Source organism: Podarcis tiliguerta (assembly GCF_965153285.1).
Source record: "Podarcis tiliguerta genome assembly, chromosome: 7".
Taxonomy (NCBI): domain Eukaryota; kingdom Metazoa; phylum Chordata; class Lepidosauria; order Squamata; family Lacertidae; genus Podarcis; species Podarcis tiliguerta.
In genome coordinates, this window is record NC_139540.1 from 18,851,841 (window position 1) to 18,865,803 (window position 13,963).

The following is a 13,963-nucleotide window of genomic DNA, read 5'->3' on the forward strand; positions in this document are numbered from 1 at the left end:
TTCATCCAGCCCAGCCTTTCGCATGTTGAATTCTGCATATAGGTTAAATAAGCAGGGAGACAATATACAGCCTTGTTGTACTCCTTTCCCAATTTTGAACCAATCAGTTGTTGCATATCCAGTTCTAAACTGTAGCTTCTTGTCCCACATCGAGATTTCTCAGGAGACAGAACCTACCCTAGAATTGGACAAATCTTTCCATTTTGTTATCTTTCCATTTATCATTTCCCCCAATATTAAGATTAGTTCTGTACATTTCCACGTCAGTTTACTTTTTTAAAAAGAGTAATCATAAGAATTAAGAGAATTTCTCCTAATATACATGTTTGTATGATTTATGCCTAATATATACTCTTTTGTAAAGTATTTCCCACAATATCATTTTTATAAAAGTATTATTTTCCCCTCATATATGCATTTCTATGCATAGTTTAGCACATTACATGCATGGTTGTACACATTACTTTGCTGGAGAACTGCATTGCAAAATTCTGAGATGTGCGAATTTTGAAAAATGCCTCTGTTTCAGTTCACATATTTTTTTTGGAAAGGGCAAACGAGATAAGTTTATTTCTAAGTGGACTAAAAGGCATTTCTTCCTCATGCGTAATCAGGATAGAATTAACTGGATGTCAGAGTCCAGAACAATCCCAGAATAGAATTGTACTATTTGGTTATCCCTGAAAATGATCACAATAATATCAAGAGAACTATTTGGAGGTGTTTTATCAACTTTCATTTCAGCACCATAAGAGGCGAGGGGGAAAAACAGTGAAAATGAACTAAAGGTTCCACAAGCTGCAGCAAATGGCACATCTTTTAATTTTAGAAATAATATTGGATATTTGCATGGTTAATTGGAATACATAAGAGGGGGAACACGGTGCAGGTGAAACAAAAGGAACAATAGAGGAGTGGAATAGGGCAGTCCACTCATCCATAAGTACAGTAACTACAACAAATTCATAAACACAAGTTTGTCATAATACAGCACAGGTAGATCCTACTCCCACTTCTTCACAGAGAGCGAGCAATATCGACAAGTAATCCAATTACAATGGGAGCTAATTTCTCTTTCTTCTCCTAGCAATCACACAGCTTTACCTACTGTGACAGTAAGTGCTTTTGTTGTTACAGTCCTTTTGAGAGGCCTGCCTTCATTGTGAACCAATGTATCAGAATTCTGGGATGATGAAAAGTTCCATTTAAGTAATTTACACCAAAGCGTGCGGGGTTTTTTGTCCTCATTGCAACCCGATACGTTTTGTAAATGTTTGAAAGGCCTTCCTCAGCTCACATTACTTGCCACACAAAGCTGTTTTAACTTGATATATTGGAAAACTTATGAGTGGGAGAGGGGCTGCGGCTTGTGATAGGGTCTCATAAAATGGCTTCATTTGGTCTTGAGGCCGCAATCCAGAAAAAGATGAAGTTGAGGGTTTCTATGCAGCTGCAAAGCATGTTGACATTCCTTTTGAGGACACTTCTATTCCACTGAGTTCCCACTTACTCTCAGCTAGCAAGGAAAGTAGGAGGGTGAATTTTATTTCAATGCTATCCTGTCAGCCAGAACAAAGGAGAAAAGAGAGGGGAATAAGAATATGGAATTGAGGGGGAGTAAGTACACAAATATGGACAGCAACTGGTCAGTTTGACTAGGTAGCTTGACTTAGTTATGCAGTCAAGAACACTTCACAAAAGGGATAACATTCTTCAAGTTCCTAGACAGAGGCTTCACAGGATTTGTGACCCCTGCCCACTGTACAACTAGGACAGGGGTCGGCAAACTTTTTTCAGCAGGGGGCCAGTCCACTGTCCCTCAGACCTTGTGGGGGGCCGGACTATATTTTTGGGGGGGGAATGAACCAATTCCTATGTCCCACAAATAACCCAGAGATGCATTTTAAATAAAAGGACATATTCTACTCATGTAAAAACATGCTGATTCCCGGGTTGTCCACGGGCCATATTTAGAAGGCGATTGGGCTGGATCCAGGCCCCAGGCCTTAGTTTGCCTACCCATGAACTAGGCCTTTAGCTCAAGGTTAACCACCAAGAGTAGCATGTGCCAGTGGACCATTTGGTGGTGCTCAGTGTGCACACTGAAAGGTCGACTGGGTGGGTTAGCATTTTGGGTGAAAGCCTAGGATGTTCAGGTCAACAGCAAGGATTTCACAATCAAAATGCTGTTAGAGGAATGGACCATGGGGCAGCTTCCCCTTGCTTGATTTACATCCGCCAGTTTCCCCAGGGATTCTGGTTGGTCTGAATGGGGCAGTGAAGAAAGTTTGCACTCAGTGCATCTTGAAGCACTGCTATATCATGCTACAGCCTTCTCTGGAACATTTAAAAGAAGGAAGAGCTGAGTGTGGTGTCACCCATAAGGCACAAGAGCTATATGTCATCAGCTTTGTGAGGGGTCATATCCAGTTTCAATGGTCCATTGCAGGCCAGCAGCACAGAGATGCAACAGTCATGCTCATAGCCTAATTAGCTGAGGAGCTCTGCCACTGAGGGCATTGAACCCCCCCCCCCAGATATACGTAGCCAGAAAAGAGATTTACTTTGTCATCAGCCTGGGCTTCCTCTAACCAGGCTTAGGCCAGTTAAGAGCATAATGTTACTGGGGCTGAGGATGCAGTTTCCTCAGTCCATTTCCCAAGGCAGAATAACATCTGGGCAATCCAGCAGGTTGAAATTATTTTCTCTCTTTTTAAAAACCTATTGACAAACTTCCCCTAGATCTCATTAAATACACAGACAGTTCTCTTTTCTAGTCGCCAACTGAATGTTTGCCTATCAACAGAGAAAACGACATTTTCTATTCTCCCTCCCTTCTTGTGTGCTGGTAGGTTGAATCTCTTTTATTCAGCACTCTGTGTGGTGTGCAGGTGGTGTGTGTGTGTGTTCATGCCAGGAAGCTTAATGTTTGATACAGGAAATCTATCAACTGACCAAAGAAAAGACTGAACTTGTGGGTAGATCTAGCCAGGATAACACCCCCTCGCCCCCATATATGTAGTTCACAGCAGCACATATGCTCGGCACCAATCCTGGGTGCATCCATCTGTCAAGGTGGAGCTCAGCCACTTCATGGCAACCAGTAGGATCTTTGGCTGTGATGTTGTTTCTGTGTGCCGAATTCCTTGGCTTGTGAAAAGCGCAGGCTAGAATTGCAGGTCCTCCAGGAGACATGCAGTGGCAAAGACTGAATTTATGATTATTATTTTTAAAGGAACAATTGAAATATTACATTTCAACTTCATATTATATAAGGCATGAAGAGGAAAAGGAAAGTACATACACGTATATGCTACTTTACAACTGTGCTATCGTATCCAATATTAAAGCCTTCTCTGATCCTAACATAGTAGATATCTACCAAACTATCTATTCAAAGTTATCCATATCCCACGTTTCCTCCTTAAAAAAGATTAAAGTAATTCATACTAAAAATAGTGGACTCTGATGCCTGGACTGTTAGCTGTTGTTGTTTAATGTAGCTGATGATGATGTTCCTGCTGTGTTGTTGACTTGCTCCTGATTCCCTCCTGCTGTTTTTTAGTTGTATGTAGGCACTGTTGTAAAAGTATTTTGAAAACAGATAAATAAAACAATATAAACAGGGTATCGTAAAATGACAAAACTTATGCAAGCTAAAGTATATAGGAGGGCTCAAAAGCCTGATTAAAAAGTTTTAACTCCCTCTAAATATGAGCATGCTGGAGGAGACTCTTGAGAGTCCCATGGACTGCAAGATGATCAAACCTATCCAATCTGAAGGAAATCAGCCCTGAGTGCTCACTGGAAGGACAGATCCTGAAGCTGAGGCTCCAATACTTTGGCCACCTCATGAGAAGAGAAGATTCCCTGGAAAAGACCCTGATGTTGGGAAAGATTGAGGGCACAAGGAGAAGGGGACGACAGAGGACGAGATGGTTGGGTAGTGTTCTCGAAGCTACCAGCATGAGTTTGACCAAACTGTGGGAGGCAGTGGAAGACAGGAGTGCCTGGTGTGCTCTGGTCCATGGGGTCACAAAGAGTCGGACATGACTAAACAACTAAACAACAACAACAAATATGAGCAGTTGTTCTCAGGTCCTGTTTGTGGGATTCTCATATAGGCTGGCTACTGTGAAGACAATACAGTGTTCTAGATGGGCCACTGGCCTGAACCAGCAGGGCTCTTCCCATATATATATATATATATATATATATATATATATATATATAATTTTCAATTATATACATTTCAATAGTTTTACAATCAATCTAACATTTCAAAACTTGACTTCCTTCCTCCACTTTCTGCGGTTCCTTAAATTAATTATTTTACATTTCCTGCATATTCTTAATTAACTTACTCATTTATTCATCTACTTTAAACATATACTCTTATAAAACTGCAGGTTATTACAATAATCCTGCCAATGTTCTTATCTGTTTACAGTTTGTTTGCAGATATTCAATAAACCATTTCCATTCTTTTATAAAAAGTTTGTTATCTTGAGTTCTCATTTTTTCAATAAGTTTTGCCATTTCTTCATATTCCATAAGTAGGGCTCTTCATTTATTCTTAAGGAGTCATAAAGACATCAAATAATTAGCTTTAACCACCTGACAAATCAGCCTCCTGTTCCAATAATCAATACCATGCAAACTGATTAAACTTCTGCCTTTCATCTTCCACTTTTATATAACAGGTAAGCTTAGCTATTAGTGCATATTCACATATTTTTGCCTTCCATTATGCTATGAATGGGAATTGAATATATTTTCAGAAGACTGTATGGCATTCTCAATGGCAGACAGAAGGTGACTTTGGTTGTTTTCTGGGTGGCTTTTACACATGCACACCTTCTAATTCCAGGCTTCTGCTACGCTGCGTATAATATATATAAGGAAACGTGCCAGAACTCATATTTCCATGATTTCCCACCATCTGCTTGCAAATAATCCTTCCATCTTGCCTAATGTGATATGTGAGAAATCAAGGCATTCTGCATATATTCTTGAGATTCCTTCACCCTTTTCTACTTTGACATCCTCCTAGTTGCCTTAGGATTATTCTTTTGAGGGGGTGGGGTGGGTGTCCTCCACAAATTTTCTAATATATTTTACTATGAAAGTCTATATTTAATTCCTGTTTTGTCTTTGGTTTAAGCTAGATGTCATTAAATGCACTCTGCCCAGGTTCAAAGATACAGTGGTACCTCGGGTTACATACACTTCAGGTTACATACACTTCAGTTTACAGACTCCACTAACCTAGAAATAATACCTCGGGTTAAGAACTTTGCTTCAGGATGAGAACAGAAATTGTGCTCCGGCAGCACAGCAGCAGCAGGAGGAGGAGGAGGAGGCCCCATTAGCTAAAGTGGTCTTCAGGTTAAGAACAGTTTCAGGTTAAGAACGGATCTCCGGAACGAATTAAGTACTTAACCCGAGGTACCACTGTACTTTATTTTAAAGAATATTTGTTCCTGGGATGTCTAAAAACTTTTAATTTCTGAAACCAAAGTCGCTAAGGCTCAAGTTTCCCAACATGCCACAAGAACTGTAGATTGTTAAGGATGCTGAGAGTTTCTGGGAGACAGAGCTGCAATTCTTACCACACTGGGACTGTTGATCTGTGAGGAGAATATGGGTCTCCTAACAAGTCTCAGCACCTTTAACAAACTACAGTTTCTATGCTTTTGGGAGTGTCTTAAGTGCTATAGGTAAAGGTACCCCTGCCCGTACGGGCCAGTCTTGACAGACTCTAGGGTTGTGCGCCCATCTCACTCAAAGAGGCCGGGGGCCAGCGCTGTCCGAAGACACTTCCGGGTCACGTGGCCAGCGTGACATCGCTGCTCTGGCGAGCCAAAGCCGCACACGGAAACGCTGTTTACCTTCCCGCTAGTAAGCGGTCCCTATTTATCTACTTGCACCCGGGGGTGCTTTCGAACTGCTAGGTTGGCAGGCGCTGGGACAGAACAACGGGAGCGCACCCCGCTGCGGGGATTCGAACCGCCGACCTTTCGATCGGCAAGCCCTAGGCGCTGAGGCTTTAACCCACAGCGCCACCCACGTCCCTCTTAAGTGCTATGATTGCACTTTAACTGAATGGTGTGGATGAAGCCCAAATGTCTTTTGGATATTCACTGATAAAAAAGAGACGTTTTATTGCACTAGAGCCTCTGCAGCAGTAGGAATTTATCCAACATATTTGGGAGACAGACACACCTCTGCCATGAACTTACAGCTTCTGTGGTAGAGGTGCAGATGGTGTTTACACATTGAAAATGAATTTCCTTATGCAATGTGAAGGCACCATAATTTCTTGGGAATATTCCCCAGCTGCAAAATATGACAAGGATTCCAGATCCAGCAACCAAAGTGTTAATTTTACAATTTGCCCCCAAAGTTGTAATTCTGCCTATTGAGTAGTTCAGATTCCTGGCTTTTGCTTCTATTGTGTGACCAGGCAGCGACAGCCTCAGCCCCCAGGAATCATAAGGAGGGAATAAAGACTCTGACAACGTTATATGGAATTAAAATTAGGCCACAAGTTTATTAAACTTCCAAAAGTAGGAAGACCTTGGCTTAGGCCTTGGGAGTGTATCCCTCCCAACCCCCCAGCTGCGGGGAACTGGGGCTCATCAGGGTGAATGGGACATGGGGGTGCTCTGCAAGATGTAAATATAGCAGGCAGCCAAGCCCATATCCCCGCACCCAGGGTAGTTCACTAGCGACCTTTTGGTGTATGGCCAGTGACACCCATACATATAACCCCTTGAAGAGGGGGACTCTGGAATAGCTGCTGCAGGGGGGTGAGTCACCACACCCATCCACTCCATATAGGGAAGAAAAGAGCCAGTGTGATGTAGTGGTTGAGAGCGGTAGTCTTGTAATCTGGGGAACCAGGTTCGCATCTCCGCTCCTCCACATGCAGCTGCTGGGTGACGTTGGGCCAGTCACACTTCCTTGAAGTCTCTCAGCCCCACTCACCTCACAGAGTGTTTGTTGTGGGGGAGGAAGGGAAAGGAGAATGTTAGCCGCTTTGAGACTCCTTAAAGGGAGTGAAAGGTGGGATATCAAATCCAAACTCTTCTTCTCTTCTCCTTCTAAAGGATTCCACCCAAGGCCATAACTGCCAAAGTTGTGACATATTGCTACAGGGAAGACAAAACCTGCCAATGCAGGAAAATTTCTTCCCGGTCCCAACCAGTCAAAGACCGTAGCAGCTCCCGCTAAACAGGAAGAGGAAAGTTAACCTGCAAACAAGAAACATTAAACAAAGGGAAGGTGAATCTCCAGAGCCGACTACCTGGCTATTATAGGCTCCACCCCCTACTTATAAATGGGGCTGGCCCTACCTCCCAGCAATAAACTTGGTTACTGAGGCTGGGCGTGAACCTCCAAAAATTAACACTGAGAGGCAACCAGTCCGTTTGCCAGTAAGCTCCCTGGGAACTGAAGCACCACGCCTGATCCCGCAAAGGACACCCACAATGTAAAGTGTGAGTGCTCATTGTCATTTAATCTTTACCTGATGGCATTTCTCAAAAGAAGCCACTTTTAATATCCCCTTTATCCCATTACCCTGTTTATTGGAAGAAAAAAATGGTTGGGGCTGGAACTGTGGGCCATAAAACTTACATATATATGTCCTTATTTTCAACTGTATATATATATATATAAAAGTTAGGTCTAGTATGGCTTGCTTAAAGTTCTACATCCATAGAACTTTGCTTTGCAATCATCTCTCTCTGTTTTTCCTCAGAAAAGAGGTACTATGGATTAGCTGAAAAGCTTTGTGGTTACTATGACTGAGCAAGGTAGCGGACCATTTCAGCACAGAAAGCAGCTCAGAGCAGCTTAGAAATAGAGAGATAACACTTTATTTTCATTAGCCAATGGCCATAGCAACAGTAAACCATTATACGCAGAAAAGGAAATTTGATATAAAAGCAGAATTTAAAGTCCTGAATCAGCAGTCAGTTAGTGGCCCTTATTCCGATTGCCCCTGCTATGGACCTAGCAACCTTTGCTGTTATCTGCTTATTTTGATCTGATAGAAGAAAGGACATTGTGGCAGTGGTTGAGCACACTGGGATGGTTAGTATGAGTGGGATGATGATCTCGTTCCTCAGGTCTTTGTAGAGAGAAAACAGGAGGACAGAGCAGCTTTTTTCTTTTTGTTTTAATTCACAATTTTGCTCAGTCATCTAAGGTCTAGAGCAGGGGTCAGCAAACTTTTTCTGCAGGGGGCCGGTCCACTACCCCTCAGACCTTGTGGGGGGCTGGAATATATTCTGAAGGGGGGAAAATGAATGAATTCCTATGCCCAACAAATAACCCAGAGATACACTTTAAATAAAAGCACCCATTGTACTCACGTAAAAACACCAGGCAGGCCCCACAAATAACCCAGAAATGCATTTTAAATAAAAGGACACATTCTACTCATGTAAAAACATGCTGATTCCCGGACCGTCCGCAGGCTGGATTGAGAAGGTGATTGGGCTGGATCCAGTTTGCCTACCCATGGTCTAGACTCTAGGTGGACATGTTGTGCCACTTTAAGCATGCAAATATTGAGGCAATATTATATAGCTCCAAGTTCAATCCCTGCCCCTCCCCTGCCCAAATTTCAAGTCCTTTCAGCCATGATAACACAAGCTGAAACAGGAAGCCTATCTCCCATTCTCCTGCACCTTCTCTATGGTTTGATAAGGAGATTTGACTCTGACACTAGATTCAAGGGGCTGATCCTGCTCACCTATAAAGCACTAAATAGCTTGAGGCCCAAATACCTGAAGGCAGAAGCTGACAGCACAGTGAAGTACCTACCAACTGCTGTTGCAGGTCTTATTGCACTCATTAGGTGTCTGACTGCTGTCTATTCTTGCTTATAACCAATTTTTATAATAGCTTCAAGCCTACTTAGAGAAAGCCACAGCAAGTCAATCTTCAGGGAGCTTTCCAAAAAGCGTGGCTGACCAAGAAGCAGCCTGCAGAGTACTGAAGAGCTCTGGATAATTTTTTAAAAATGTATTTAAAGAGAACAACAGAATTCCCCAGTGCACTTCAGAACTCTGCAGGCCACACGTCTCAGAAAGCTCCCTGGAGAATGTCTGGCTGCAGCTTCCTCTAAGCTGGTTTCTAGGAAGCCTGGAGGCAGAAAAGCCATTCCCAATCAATGGATAAATAAATAAATTAATGGCTAAAAGCAAGTGTAGACGATACTCAATATCATGAGCCACCTCATAACGATTTTAAGGAAGGCAAAACCATGTGCGTGCACGCACACCGAAAAATCATTCCTTTCATGCCCTCCTCAGAAAATAGAGAGGGAATGAGTTTGCCTTCAGCACAGAAGTAGTTTCTTTGGTTTTAGTTGCTTCCACTGTCTTGCTGATGTGTTTTATTGTTGTGGGTTATAATATTTTATTTATTTATTGTGTTATTATGCCTCCCTGGTATTTGTGCAGATGAAGGGCAGGTCATACATTTTTTAAAAATAAAACAAAATAACTATCTCTTGCCTGTGAATGAACACAGGGTTAACTCTGGAGCTGATACATGTGTCATCTTTAAGATAAGTAATTGCTAACAGTATTCCATTCTGTTAGGTTTTCTGAAGTTATGTTCATCTTCAGTGAGTCGTCCCCCCCCCCCATTTGGGTTCTTGATGGAGTAGTCATTGAAAAAAACATATAAACATATAAATCTATATACCCCTTCACTTTGTTTTTGCTGAGGGTTGAACTCCAGCACGTTCAGCTGAAATCCAATTATTTTAAAGTGGGAACCAGCAATCAGAAACACCTGGCTGAAGAACCCTTTTCTATTTCTTCAGATATTTATGTTTTCTTTCTTTCATGCATGACAATATCTGAGAGTATTAAGAGGTGGAGACACCCCCTCGATGAACTCATCTGTGTAAACAACAGCGTCTGCTCCACGGAGAAAAGGCTCTGTCTCATCTTCTTCAGGGCACAGAGATTCATATGCTTATTTCAGAATGCTGATGAGCTTCCATTTGAATTTAGTGGCCGTGGTGGGATGGCAACAAGGTTTTCTGTTGTGTATAGATTGTTTAAGAAACAACCCTTCCCTACGAAACCTTCCAGAGGAAATGTATTAACTTATCAGAGTTAGGGGTATCTTGGATAGAATGCCAATGGTGATTATCAATGAGGTGGTGGCAATATGCTTAACCCTCATTTCGCTATTCATCACTGGCCTGATCCAGATCAGGAGCCCCTGTAGCTATAAGAGACCCTGCAATCTGGTCTATTGGGGTGACTGGGGCACTGCCCTACCTACCCCAGTCTTCCTGCTTACTTGGAAGCAGACCAGGCGGGAGCACTGGCTATCAGTTTTCTCCTCCTTGCTCCTTATATAACTCAGCAGGGAGCAAGGGTTTATGGGGCCAAGGTGTTGGAAGGGGGCTGGGTCCCCTCAATGTTGAGGGGGCGGAGGAGACCAAGCGTGGACCACAGTGAGGCATGGCTTCAGCGACTAGCTCTTCCTGAGAAGAGGAGCTAGCAACCATTGAAGCAGTGCCATGTTGGGCTCCACACTCATCTTCGTCCTGACGATGTGACTCATGCATGTGACGTGCACATAACGTCACATGTGTACAACGTGCCCCAGGTGCATGATGTCACACACACACAAACACACACACGACATGTGCCAAGCCCCTTCAATCTTGGGATCAAATCGGCACCTCTGGCAAGGGAGCAGGATGAGGGACAAAACTAAACTAGTTGGCTCCAGCTGTCATTGTCTCTGGCTCCACCTGCTGTTAGTCTCCTGGTTTTCTACCTTGTTAGTCCCAGTAGACACCAGCCACAAGTGAAAAGGAGCTTAGCTCTCAGTAGCTGGCTGTAGGCAGCTATTTATTAGCCTCAACTTCTCCATCTTCAGTACCTGGATAGTTATCCTGTTGGGATTAAGGAACCAGATCCCAGGTGTAGAAGAGATTTCTCAACGTTAAGGAAAAGTTCGGAAGCACCCCAGGGGCTGAAAACTAGAAAATCATCGTTTTAAGTCTTTTTATCACTCACAGTAGATCACTGGTATCTTCCCTTCCTTTCCCGTCTTGTCCATCTCATGTTTACTGTACTTTTACTGGGCCACGTCTATTTTGCCCAAGGACTCTGTCATTTTTTTAGCTCTGTAAAGACCTACCACACTGTCAGCACTATATAATGTTAAAAATAGTGATAAAAGGAGCAATAGTAATTGAATTTGCTTGGAAACATAACACTTTAACAGATGCTTGCAGGACTTCTTGGACCCTTGGAAATTATGGTACTGTGTTTATATACCGTAAAGTTATAGGCATACCATCCAACAAGTGCAATCATGTTATGATGTTATATATCTGCCTGCAGCTCTGATTAGTGTCCCTACAGAGCTCATATAACATCATGGCTGGTGATTTTGTAGTGGTGCAACAACTGATATATGCCCATCCTAACTGGGGGTTTTTGCAGGTGAATCACGGAGTAGCTCTATACTGACATACGATATATGCCAAAAATACACACATTTGGGATGGGGAGGACTCACCTGGCAGAAAGTTAAAATTATTTCTGTTTGTGATGCAAGCATTACCTCCCTTTCTCATTTATGATCACTAGTCAATCTTTCAAAATATCAGATGGTTGGCATCCTAAGTGCTCTGAATGAGGCATAATCACATGAGGCATGGTTGCAGGTGGATTGTTTATGACTTCCGGAAGTCCCATGCTACCTGAACAAATGGTGAGTCCACTCCCTTGTCCACTTTGATTGTTTATGTACCTTTGCCCAATATGTCCATTTTCATGCAAAATGGAGGCTTTTTGAATCAGTTTGAAAACACTCAAAATGGCAGGGGAATCTTCCCTTTGGGCAACTGGGCATTGGTGCCAGTGGAAAGGAACCCACTCAGGAATTGGGACTGAGTGAGAATCTTTTACCCAAATCTGAAGCCAATACCTTTGTCACCAAATTTAACTGAGAGCCACCACTGCCCCCAGCTCTCACTATCAGTTTTCTAGCATACTTAATGAGGCGATAATAATAATGATCCAGCTTATAGGTATATCGGCTGTAAAAATGCTGAGACAGCATATACCCTGGGCACTTAACAAAACACATTCAAATGGTGATTGTAACGAAACAGTCAGTTTGCAAGGAAACTGTCACACACACAGGTGCTGACTCCTAGAGGGTGAGGCAGTTTCAACCCTCTGAATATATATTTTTGAAAGGGCCAGGACCCCTCTATTTTCAGAGAGCATTTGGCTCCTCGAGACGTTGTGCACACAATGTCAGGATGCCGCACGGCATTGATTAATCCCCCCGATTCCTGACACATCTGCATACACATGTATATTTGTGTGCCTGAGAGCCAGTGTGGTGTAGTGGTTAAGAGCGGTAGACTTGTAATCTGGTGAACTGGGTTCACGTCTCCGCTCCTCCACATGCAGCTGCTGGGTGACCTTGGGCCAGTCTCACTTCTCTGAAGTCTCTCAGCCCCACTCACCTCACAGAGTGTTTGTTGTGGGGGAGGATGGGAAAGGAGATTGTGAGCCGCTTTGAGACTCCTTCGGGTAGTGATAAAGTGGGATATCAAATCCAAACTCCTCCTCCTCTTCTTCTTCTTCTTCTTCTTCTTCTTCTTCTTCTTCTTCTTCTTCTTCTAACCTCTGCAAGCCCCATCTGCTTTCCAAAGCCCTCCTCTTTCCTATATCTTTCTTCCACCTCCCACTTCCCGTATATCTTGCCAAATTTTCAACCCTGACCTTTACAGATCACCCAACCCCCGCCGCCTACTTTCTTTACAGCTTGCACAAACCCTGAACCTCCACTTCTCTCCTCATGCAGTCCTCCCTTCCTCCTGCTCATACTGCACAACTCACACCAACACCACTGCTTGGGCCTCAGCTGCTCTGAGGGTGAGGAGGAAGAAACTGGCAAGCAGCAATGGCAGAGCAGGTCATGTATAGGGAGGTGCCCAACCTGTCCTTACTGTTCCTCAGAATCTCATCCAGGGTGCCTACCTGGCTCCACTTCCCTCCTCCTCGTCCCCAATGCCACTGAGTTTGAAAACAGCATCAACAATGTGAGGTGACTAGTGGCTTCAGAGCAAGTCAGTCACTGGGGAGCTGTCCCGGCCTGTCTTGGCTGTTCCTCTGCAGTTCACCTGGGCCAGTCACCTGCTTGCTCACCTGCCTGCTTGAGCCACCCATCTGCTTCCTTATCTGGGCTGCTCAGTCACTTGCCTGCTCACCTGGGCTGCCTGCCTTCCTGCCTTCCCTGAACAAGGCCACATGGAGTCCAGAAACAGGAAGGCATTCTTGTGTATATGCCCTCCAGATTAACAGAAGGCAAGTTTGTTTTCAGTGTCTACAGTGCTAGAATAAGAAGAGTGTTCCCAAAGCAACTGTCAGAAAGGCAAAGCCATCTAGAATATTCTACAAAGCAATTCATCATGCATCTCTTTGCTTTGGATGTTCATCTCATAGGGTCTTTGGGACTTTCCTCATCCCCACATCTCCATCTCCATTAAAACTACATTTGAGAAGTTTCTAAGAGTGAAATATTTAATTTAATAAAGCACCATCTCTGAGGAAAAGATGAAGTGAAGAGGAGATCACTAACAAGCTGTACAAAATATAAAACACCCCAACGAGTCATTAAGATATCATTTGAAATTGAAACTTGATTCCTGCAGACCAGAAATATAGAACTTCAGAGCTACAGAGTCCCATATTCTATTTAGGCTGTTTCCTGTATATTTTATTTTATTTGCACACTGGAGTATGTGGTACAGTTGTGAGTGTATGTTTGTGAGGAAACTAATCAACTCTGATTTGAAGAAAAAATGGCATTTGAAGATGCTTCATAAACTCCTTTTTTTCTCGCATCTTTGACATTGCCTTTATGTTTCTCAAAGCACCAATTTTAATCAGAATTT

The 13,963-nt window shown here is 43.2% G+C and overlaps 1 long non-coding RNA gene across 1 annotated transcript; it reads right to left on the bottom strand.

The window, feature by feature from the left end:
• Nucleotides 1-799: 799 nt before the first annotated feature.
• LOC310681865 lies at nt 800-3,532 on the bottom strand. Its single transcript, XR_014513664.1, has 2 exons — nt 3,451-3,532; nt 800-1,559 (listed from the first exon to the last, which is right to left on the bottom strand). It is a non-coding gene; the product is annotated as an uncharacterized lncRNA (long non-coding RNA).
• Nucleotides 3,533-13,963: the final 10,431 nt, after the last annotated feature.